Consider the following 11,447-nt stretch of genomic DNA (forward strand, 5'->3'; position numbering starts at 1 on the left):
GGCTGCCCGGCCGACAAAACACTCCCTTTTCAAGGGCCAATGGAATCTTCTCACCAGCCAAGGGAGGCTGGAATCGCTGTGATTTCCCTAAATGACAACGAAGAACCTGGAGGCTCAGAGAGATGCAGGGAATCTCCCCAGGTTTCACAGCTGGATTGGACCCTGCCCTGCACCCCTGACTCGCAACCCCCTTGAACGCCCAGGAATGGCCCATTTGGTGGGTGTGGGGGTAGGGGGAATATGTGATCCATATAAATAAATGCAATAAAGAGAATCCTAATTTAAAATGTAAATATATCTAATATTCCAAGCTTCTCCTCTTTGTGCCTTGCCTGCACCACCATCTCCGCCACCAGAACATAAGCTCCAGGAGAGCAAGAATTTACATCTGTTCTGTTCTCTGTCTAAAGTAGTACCTGGCGGTAGGAGATGCCAATAAACAGGGGAAGGAACACAATTTTTAGGTGAGATACCACTCCAGGCAGGGTGATGACTGGGGAAAGATAAACCAGTCTCAGTCTCCAGAAGCCATCGGGAGAGCTCACAGGGGGAGGAGGAGCGGGGGTAGACTGTTCCACCTGCACTGAACTTAGCGCAGGGCCTGGCCCTGGCTGAACCCTCAGATGGTGGCTCTTTATTGTGATTACCGCCCGGCCCAGTAGTGTGAGATATCTGGGGGAGAGGAGGCGCAGCTGAGGGCAGCTGAGACTTGGACAGTTCTGAAGCCAGGCAGGCGCAGGGTCCTCTCTCCCTCATGTGCCAAGTAGCCACACTGGGCTGTGGCTCTGTGGTCAGTTCCTGGTTTTCATCTCTAGATGACAAGTCACCACCTGCCAAGTGAGACAGTAACATGAGCTGGCCCTGCGGAGATGGGATGATGGTGGACATAGTAGCTAACAGGTATTGCATGCTGACTGTGTCCCCCGCCCGGTGCTAAATGCTTTGCTGACAACGGTCCATCCATGCAACAGTCCTGGATAGGTGGTCCTTCATTGGTCCTCAATTCATAGATGAGGAAGCTCATGTCTAAAAGGTACCCAAGCTAGTGCGTGACATTGGCCAACACCCATGCTCTTCACCAGTCACGCTGCCTGCCTAACAACAAGATGAGACCCACTTTCCCACCCTCAAGAGCAAAATCGCACTGGGGTTACGGGGCACTCGGGCATGAAGGGGTTAATACCCGAAGCAGTAAGGGCTCCACAGGGAGCTCGGGCCTGGAGTCAGGAGCCTGGGTTCCCGTCCAGTTCTGGCCCACATTGGGCAGATCCTGTCCTCACTTGACTTTTTATTTCATCATCTATAAAATGGATGTAACGATCTTGCTGTGCTCGGCGAGATCACGTGCATGCAGCCGCGCTCTGTCCGCTGTAAAGTGCTGTGCAGATGTGAGGGGTCGGGGCTGGGGTTGATGCACACAGTCTTCAAAACAGAAAGAAAATTCAGCATGGCCAGGAGAAGGCGGCAGAGGCTTCAACAGAGTAGTAAAGTTAACCCAGACTGGGGGTCTGCGGGTGCAAGCAGGAGCGAGGGGTAAAACAGCCAAGGCAGCGCTGGAGCTAGGGTGGCCCATGTGAAACTAATCCACCAGATCCAGTGCGGGTCAGGCTTCTTTCTTAGCTCTTCATATTCTCTGTGAGTATGAATTCTTTCCCACTTGCAGTCACAATGTGCTGGACATATCATTTTATTATGATTTACTAACCATAAGGAATGTGCCTTCTTAGTTCTATATTTTTTATTGTTTATAAAGTACCATATTGACTGGGAATGTAATTGACTTTCTTAGAACTATAATTCTATATTGCTTCGAAAGAGTCACATCAACTATGATTATATAATAGTTCTATTGTTCTGTTTCACACTTAAAACTGAAAGCTGTGAACTGTTGGCTCAGTTTGGCCCATAGATAGGTATTGTTCAGGTGTCTGGTGTCAATCTCCAAATTAAATTAGTTAGCATTATATTTGATAATTAGTTGGTTTATATTAAAATCCAGATTTCTGGCTTCTTTTTAAATTTTTGGAAAACCTGGTAACATGGGACTTGTGTTCCTTGTGCCAGTGATTGATTTGCATTGAAAGGGGTTCATACCTTCAGTCAAGGCCAATTTCTCCAGTTTATCACGGTCCCTACCATCCCTGGCTTTCCTGACAGCTCAGTTGGCAAAGAATCCACCTGCAATGCAGGAGACCCTGGTTAGATTCCTGGATTGGGAAGATCTGCTGGGAAGGGATAGCCTACCCACTCCAGTATTCTTGGGCTTCCCTTGTGGCTCAGCTGGTAAAGAATCCGCCTTCTATGAGGGAGACCTGGGTTCGATCCCTGGGTTGGGACGATCCCCTGGAGAAGGGAAATGCTACCCACTCCAGTATTCTGGCCTGGAGAATTCCATGGACTGTATAGTTCATGGGGTCGCAGAGTCAGACCTGACTGAGTAACTTTCAGTTTCACTACCATCCCTATTGTTCCCCAACACCAAAACTAAGAATCATTTGCCATTTATCATCACATATGCACTCTGCCTTTTATAAGAAAGAGAAAAGTGGGATAGATTGAGTGCTCATGTCTCTATTAAAAAATAGGGGGGAAAGATATGTGGATAGAGAAGGTGGGCATGTTTCAAGAAAGATGTGAAAGAACATATTTCTTCATGTTTAATACACAGATTAAGTATATCTACATTGAAAGAATGAAAACTAAAATGCCATGATGAAACACACCTGGTTGCCCTCAGTTATGCATGTTACCTGATGCATGAATGAACAGATGCATTTTGATTGGTGGGCTTGATTGTGGCGCAGTTTATCAGTCCAAGGTACATATGCATAAGGCAGCAGTTTCCTTTACTACTGTGGCAGCGAAGTCCTGTGTACACATTTTATAGTTTGTTGGTATCTGATAATTTCCAGTTCACTAGAATCTAAACATCCCAAGAGCACATTTCTTTCCTGTAAATGATGAGATAGATGCATGTTAATATTTCTAATTTTGTACTTATTTCACCTGGGAAGTCAGACCATGTTTGTCAGCAATCAGGGCTCTCATTTTAAAGCTGGGCCTGGAGGTGGGAACCGTGAACTGACTGATGGTGGAGGGCAGAGAGGGTGTCCGGCCTGGGAGTTGAAGGGGACCAAATGGTCCCAGCTGCTGGTGTGGGAGGCATGAGGGCAGGATGCCAAGCAAGGCATTCGCCTCCTGCCAGACTGTGTTTTGAGGGTTTAAGCGATTTCCTTCTATTCAATATGAAGTTGTAGAAATAGCCAAGAGGAAGCTTTGTGTCATGCTGGAACTGGTCTAAATTGTTTACCGTGGCTTCAGTACAATCCACAAGATCAAGATGTGTGGAGATGGTGGATCTATGTCCCAGCTCTTCCAGGAATCAATTAAATTAACGGGCTGTTGATTTTCCTATGTGCCACTCAAGTGTCCCAGTAAACTCAGTCTCCAAAAGCATCCTCCTGACTGTTTCAAGCAGTTAGAAAGGGTACAAAAATCAGAAGGATTCTGGGTTGTGGTTTGGGACAAAGTGGGGCTTCCCAGGTGGCTCCGTGGTAAAGACGCCACCTGCCAATGCTAGAGCTGCCCGAGACGCGGGTTCGATCCCTGGGTCAGGAAGGTCCCCTGGAGGAGGAAATGACAACCCACTCCAGTATGCTTCCCTTGGAAATCCACGGACAGAGGAGCCTGGCAGGCTACAGTCCATGAGGTCACCGAGAGTCGGACATGACTTAGCGACTGCACGCATGCCCATATAAGCACACAGCACACCTCTTTCTGAACCTGTTTCCTCAGAACATGGGGATAACACCTCTCTTGGGGAGTCATGGTGAGAACGTTCACAAGAGACACTCAAAGCTTGCACCCTCCTCTGGTTTCAAGAGCAGAAAGAGAAGAGACCTAGCTAGTAGACCAGAGAAGAATTAACTACTCAGAGAAAAGCACTGCCTTTTGGGTAATCAAGAGAAAACAATGACAGTAAAATCCCCAAAGGGCCTTCCACGGAGGATGCTTTAGTTCTGAAGAGCACCCTGATGTGTTTGGATATGCCAGAGGGGACCATGGGCTGAGACGAGTCGATCTGTTCTTTATAAGTGAGATGAATTTGAAAATCTGACAATCTTACTGGGAAGGGGACAAAAGCAAAAGAAGGGACGAGTGTGTAAAACACCTCAGGCGCCACTACCAGTGCCTGCTCTCCGCCTTCCCCCACTCACGTGCAGCGTAGACAAGGCCACCCCGCCATCATCGACTGTGGCCCGTCACCTGAGCGCTTTCTCTGGCTGCTGAAGCAGGCTGGAGGTGCTGGGGAACGAACGCTGACCTCCCAGCTGCTCTCACCCAGAGGCCTGCAGGAGCTCGTGGATAAAAACCTCGGCTCCCTTTCCCGGTGGGTGGGAATTTCTAGGCACCCAGAGTCCCTGTCCGTGTCCTAGCCCCTTGCCCTTTTTCCACACGGAGCACTTGTCCCTTCCTACTCGGGGCCATCCTGTGGATGCTGACCTGTGACCCACTGTACAGTCCACTCTGAGCAACCCGGAAGTGCAGTAGAAATAACACCCCGGGAAGCAAATATTTAGCCAACGGAAGCCAGAAAATACCTTTCTATCCCTATTTCTCCCAGATGCACTGTCCTGAGATGGTCATTTATAAGGCATCTGAGAGACACTCTCACAAGACTAAGGGATCAATCATATAATCTCTTTCATCAGCAGTTTCTTCTTCCCTGACTCATTTCCCTTTTCTGTACTTCTGCTCCCTAGGATTTTACTCCCTAATACCAAAGAGGCACCTAAGACTGAGTAACACCTCAGTGTGTGAGCCAGAATAAGCTAGATGGTGGAATTTATCTTTCATATTCATGATAATAATGGCATTTCTAAACGGGTTGTCACTTCCATCTTACCAGGTCCAATTAGCGTGATGTTACCAAATAGGGGGTGAGCATTAGGATGACAAGGTTCCTATGGACTATATTATAACAGAGAACAGGAGAGTTAACATATTTCTGGGAACAAAAAGTGAATATGGACTATTCTCCTTACCATATGAAAGCAGACTGCTTTTGATTTCCCCCTCCATGGAGACTGTGACTGCATTTGCCAAATCATGGTGCGTCCATATGTCAAATGTTGATATATTCCAGTAGCTACCACATCTGGCCCGGCAGCTGCAACTGAGGCTACCATCTGGCCAAGTTTATAGCAATCCACTACTATCCACCATAATCCATTTGGCTTTTGCAAGGACCACACTAGTGAATTAGTGGAAATATAATGGGACCTATTGCCCCTATACCATTTCAGTGTTAATAATAGCTCTAAGGGCTTCGCAGGCGGCACTAGTGGTAAAGAACCTGCCAGCCAATGCAGGAGACAGAGGAGATGCGGGTTCGAACCCTGGGTCAGGAAGAGCCCCTGAGGAAGGAAATGGCCACTCACTCCAGTATTCTTGCCTGGGAAATCCCATGGACAGAGAAGCCTGGTGGGCTCCAGTCCACAGGGTAGCAAAGAGCTGGACACGACTGAAGTGACTTAGCATTCATGCAGTAGCTCTAAATTCTGCAGTACGTCCTGGGATGTGGTACTGCTTCTGATTTACTCTTGGAGGTGGAAAAAGGGAGATAGTTTCAAGGACTTCCACTTAACCTTTTTGTAAGTCAGGTAGCTAATATAAGGGTTCTGCTGGAAGCTCAGTATTATGCGAATATGTCTAGGGATGGGCACAAAATGTGTTGGTCTTTGGATCTCATGGTGCTCAGCAGAGAGCACCCCGCACAGAGGAGACGTGCAATGGCCAGGTGGACGGGGACTCACCCTGTGGGCGTCAGCGGGCCTCTCACCGTGGCCGTCCCAGGCCTGACATGGTGGGGCCTTGGGAAGAGTCACGTGATGGCAGGGGCAGATGGGAGGTAAAGACCCAGCAACATGGGCCCCATCCTTCTGGAGCTGATCTACCTCCCGACTTTGTGGGATGGCCAGCCCGCCAGCTACAGAGACTGACGCTGAATCCTCAATATGGTACCGTTCCTCAGAGAGACTGCCTGGCCACTTGGTGACAGGGGGGTTTCTTCAGACCCCTTCTGAGCAGTTCCTCCTCACCAGAATCAATACCTTTCTGCTAGGTAGAGTATTCTTGGTTGTGGGTTCTTTCCTTTCATCACTTTAAATATATGATGCCATTCCGTTCGGGTTTGTAGAGTTTCTGTTGAGCAATCTGATAACCTTATGGGAGCCCTTGTATGCTATTTGTCATTTTCCCTTGCTGCTTTTAATATTTTATTTTTGTCTTTAATTTTTGTCAGTTTGATGACCATGTGTCTCCATGTGTCCTTCCTTGGGTTTATCATGCCTGGGACTCTCTGAGCTTCTTGGACTTGGTTGACTATTTCCTTTCCATGTTAGGGAAGTTTTCAGCTATTATCTCTTCTAATATTCTCTCAGTCCTTCCTCTCTCTCGCTTCTCCTTCTGGGACCCCTATAATGCAAATGTTGGTGTCTTTAATGGTTGTCTCAGATGTCTCTTAGGCTGTCTTCATTTCTTTTCATTCTTTTTTCTATATTCTGTTTTGCAGCAGTGATTTCCACGGTTTTGTCACATATCCATCCCTCTGCCTCAGTTTTTCTGCCGTTGATTCCTTCCAGTGTCTTGTTCATCCGTCTCTGTTTGTTCTTTGGTTCTTCTAAGTCTTCAGTAAACATTTCTTGCATCTTCTCCATTCTTTTTCCAAGATCCTGGTCATCTTCACTGTCATTTTCTGACTTCTATTTCTGGAAGGTTGCCTGTCTCCACTTCATTTATTTGTTTTTCTGGGGGTTTTATCTTGTTCCTTCATCTGGAATATAATCCTCTGCCTTTTCACTTTGATTAACTTTTATGATTGTGGTTTTCATTCTGTGGGCTACAGAATTGCAATTCTTCTTCCTTCTTCTTTCTGTCCTCTGGTAGATGAGGCTAAGAGGCTTGTGCAAGCTTCTTGATACCTTTCTGGATATGGGTTTGCCTTCCCTGACCAAGTACCTTTGCCAGCACCATCACTCAGAGTAGCAGAATGCTTGATATATCAATGTGGTGTCTCATATAACACTGTCTCAAATTAAGGGACCCGTTTTATGGCAAGAGAGGTGTGAAAATGGATGAATGACCAAGGGATCCATTGGTTTTAGCTTCACCACATCACAAGAAGCAGCTAACTTAACACAATGGTGGACGGGCCTATTAAAGCTCAGCTAAGGCATCAGCTTAGGTGTGATAGAGTGCAGTGTTATGGCACTCTGCTCCAGAACATGGAACTCATGGTCACTGATTGGGCCTGTGTCCCCAGGAGCTAGAATACTTGGGTCTGGGAATCAAGAGATAGTACTAGGATTGAGCCCTTTACCTCTTCCAGTGATCCACTGAAACCCTAGACTCTTTTGAGGTAAAGGTGCTGATTTTCAGGGGAAGAATTCTTCCAAGAAATATAGTAAGGCCACTTGAAGCTGAGAGTACCACCTGGCCATTTTAAGTTGTTCTCGCCAGAGAGCCAGCAGACAAAGAGAAGTGTGGCTGTATTTGTGGGGATAAGAACCCTGCTTACCATGAGAAGTATTACCAGTGACTACCTTATTGGGGACAGAGAGAAACTCAGGTAATTTGGGGGAGATTTCTTGGTGGTTCCACATTCCATAATGATGGTAAGTGAGCAAATGAGATAATCAAGATAGGGCAGACCCTTAAAGGATAAAAGTTAGTCATTCTGCCAATCAGCATCAGTCAGCCTCAGTCTAGACCAGTGTTTCCTAACCTGTGACCCACGTGCATCAGAATCATTTCGTGGAGAAAATATTAAAAGTATAGCTTCTGAGTCTCTACTCAACACCTACCAAATCAAAATGTCTGTAGGTAGAACCAGGGATTTGAATTTTCAGAAGCTCCTCTGGTCCATCTTATGCATACTGAGATTTCATATCCATTGGCCTAAAATTCGCATCTACATTTCTTTTTTTTTTTTTTTATTTCTTATAACACCTGGTTTCTGACCTCTATCTTGACATTTCTTGCTTTAAGACAAGCAAGAATATAACCCCCTACAATGATGCGTTTGCAGTTTCCAGCTCAGACAGGCTGCCACAGCCTCTCTTGGAAGAGTTTCCCCGCTTGCCACGCCCTTGATAGAGCAAGAGGTCCTGCATTGTTAAGGCCAAGGCTTTGGAAACAAAGCAGCCCAGAATGGAAGGGGCCTTGCACCTGATCCCAAGTCCTATCAAATCCATCTCTGCTGTGCAAATTTAAAGAAATAATGGAACCAGGGGGTCCCCTGCCTGCCATTTGGCTGGAGAAGGAAACCTGTTGGAGAGGATGTGTTGGCACATCTCTCCCCTGGGGGCTACCTATTTTCCACCCAACCCCAAACACCAGATAATAACTGTCCTTTCCCCAGTATCTGTAAAGAAGGGTGTCATGAATATGGAATCATTCAAGTTACCTGCTATTTTTATCTGAAGGAGGATGAGCGTTGATAAATAGGTCTCTGTGATAAGTCAGAGAGGGCAGGACTTGAAATCCGTCGAAAGTAACAGGGTTTTATCACTGACTGAAGACTGATGAACCCAGATGGCAAGACCACACTTTCCTTTTGAGAGTGGCCAGTAAGTGGTGCGGCTTCCAAAATCCCCAGCTTCTGTCTCTCCTCCTTTATGTCCCTCCCACCCTGGCTCTGCTGGCCTTGACTGCAGATCTGCAGGAGAGGTCTTAAATCAGCAGTAGGTTGTGTCTCCCTCTTTCCACAACTCTACAGGTTCAAGTATTTGGTCAGTTGCACCTAGTGTTTGGAAACGTCCAAATAGGGAAGTTTCTTTTGTCATTGAATGAGGATGCCGCTGGCATTTGGCAGGCAGGGGCCAGGGATGCTGAGTTCTACAATACCAGAGACAATCTATATAACACCAGCGAAAAATAGCCCTGCAAAATTACTGACTGTGAAATGCTAGTAGATCGTGACTTCCAAATTTTTTCGATCAAGACACTTGGTCTCACAGTCCCATAAACACACCCTTCTGAAACTAAAGTTTCAGGGCACAGTATTTGCCCTTATTACATGTATGAACTTGGGTATTTTCTACTCTGTTCTGTACTATTCCATTGAATTAAAAAGACAGAGAGAGGCTGGTCAAAACCTACCAAAAAAAAAAACCCCAAAAAACCAAAAAACACCTTACCACATAGATTTCATGACCTCCAAATGGGCCAAAACTCATTTTAGGATGTGACCTGTCAAAACTGTGATCAGCAGCAGCAGTAGAATATGGAATGACTCTCACTGTAAGAATCATTTGCTTGCTCCACCCACACTACTTGACATGGGAAATTTCAGAGCTAAAGTGAAATCCCCAGTGACTTCTGATGGGCTCAGCTTGTCGTGCTTTGTCTCCCGAAGAGATGCCTAAAGAGAGACAGACAATTGTCCATTGTTGAGGCCTGTGGTTTTCACAGGACCCTGCTGTGAGCTAAGAGGCCCATGTGTTTTGCATTTTCCCACAGTGGGAGCAAATGGGTCCAACAATGAAAAGGCTCTTGCATCACAGTGGACAGTGGAACTAGCCACGGAGGGAGGAGTTGGCTGTAGGGCTGAGGACCCTGAATTCAGCTGAAAGGCTTTAAGACAGTTCTTCTCCCCTTCTCTGAACTACAACCTGGCGCCTATGGCAGAGGTCAACCTGGTTCTCCAACTCGATGCCAGCCTGCCCTGCCACGGTGTGCAAGAAGGCCAGGCTCTAAAATGGAAGGAAAAGTACAAGCGTAGATGCCACCTGGGCAGCCCAGGGCAAGGTCAGGCTCAAGGGGTGGGGCTGTGACGCTGACAGTGGGACCCTCGGCTCCCCGTTGACATCTGCTAACCACTGAAGTCAATCGTAGGCTGAGCCCCTCTTCCAGCTGCTTCCTCTAATATTTTACTGCACTCGTAACAACCATCATATTAACATATTACTTTAAATGGTACCATTTTCAGAAAATGTGGCCCTCCCCTTTCTTCTCCATGGACAGTCCCTTCCTATATTGGTTTATACTTTTCCTGTTTCCTGGGTTTTGCGACTTGGTGTTCTCACGTGCAGAACCTTGAGAAGAGTATCACACTCTCTCTGTGGCACCCAGTGCCAGCAAGGATTCAGACAACTCCTCAAACCCTCACCTCACCCACTCCATGCTCTGGGGATGCCAGCACTGCCCGGGCTCACCTTCTTTTTTTTTTTTTTTAATTTAAATACTTTTTATTTATTTATTTTTTTAATTTAGGAGACTTTATTGCTAAAGTAGCCATGAATTACTGATCAACTTTCTTCTTTTCTTTTTTTTATTTATTTTTATTAGTTGGAGGCTAATTACTTTACAATATTGTAAAAAATATGGAACGCTTCACGAATTTGCGTGTCATCCTTGCAGAGGGGCCATGCTAATCTTCTCCGTATCCTTCCAATTTTAGTATATGTGCTGCCGAAGTGAGCACCCGGGCCCATATTCTTAATGACACATGAAATGTCATACGTTTCCCTACCAGAAAGCTGACAAAGTGAAATGTTCGCTTGCATTGGCCTGAGTAGTCTGTATTCTTACAATCTGAACAAGGTTATGATGACCCACATAGGTAGGGGCCTTCATAACTTCTTACCACTTATCTCATGTTATCATCACAATAAGCCTGGAGGTGACAGGGCACATCTTATTATCCCGTTCAGAGATGAGAAAACTGAAGCTCAGAAGGGTTAAGTAACTGACTCTCTCAGGGCCAGTAGGCTAGTGAAGGGCAGAGCTGGAACTTGAACTTGAGTCTTGTGGCCTCCCATGAATATTCCATTCACGTTTCACGGTCTCTACCACCTCAGTAAAGCACCCAGGCTTTATTCAGAACTCCGCTCACCTACCTCGTTATCCAGAAGAGACACAGAAAGACAACTGGCAGTTTTTCACCTTCACGTGGGGAGTTGCAGGAGTCTCACGGGACTTCAGTGGGAGATGGAAGTTTCCAACAGTGAGTCCAGGGAAATCCTAACCTGCAGTTTTCACCACCTCAGTATTTGCGCTTCATAAATAGTATTTGCCAAGAGGGACAATTGCTGATGTGGGTAGCTTGCTGTCTGATGGGAGCAGATCTTTCAGACCAATCCCAATGACTGCCTGTGGCCTGTGAGTGAAGAGGAGAGATCAGAGCAGCCATTGGCATCTTTGGCCAGACAAGTCTGTGTTTGAGAAGGCAGCTCACTGCAAGTAGCCAGCAGCTCAGATGCAGAGCTGTGAAACTAGAGATGGGGGTAGATTTCCAGAAGCTTTCCTGGTCTCTGGCTGTTTTGTGAAGGAGAGCAGTAGCCTCTCCACCTGAAAAATTCCTGAAAGTCCTCGGGTGTTCAGCCCAGGGAAACAGCTGATGGTGATACTGACCACGTGAGTCATCAAGAAAAGGTTAAATTGTG

General features: G+C 46.5%; 1 non-coding gene across 1 annotated transcript; it reads right to left on the reverse strand.

Moving 5' to 3' along the window:
- Positions 1-10,379: 10,379 nt before the first annotated feature.
- On the reverse strand, positions 10,380-10,486 carry LOC122453439. The gene has a single exon (XR_006273062.1). It is a non-coding gene; the product is annotated as a U6 spliceosomal RNA (small nuclear RNA).
- Between the last annotated feature and the right edge of the window lie 961 nt (positions 10,487-11,447).

This window comes from Cervus canadensis, chromosome 14, assembly GCF_019320065.1.
Source record: "Cervus canadensis isolate Bull #8, Minnesota chromosome 14, ASM1932006v1, whole genome shotgun sequence".
In the NCBI taxonomy this organism is placed as follows: Eukaryota; Metazoa; Chordata; class Mammalia; order Artiodactyla; family Cervidae; genus Cervus; species Cervus canadensis.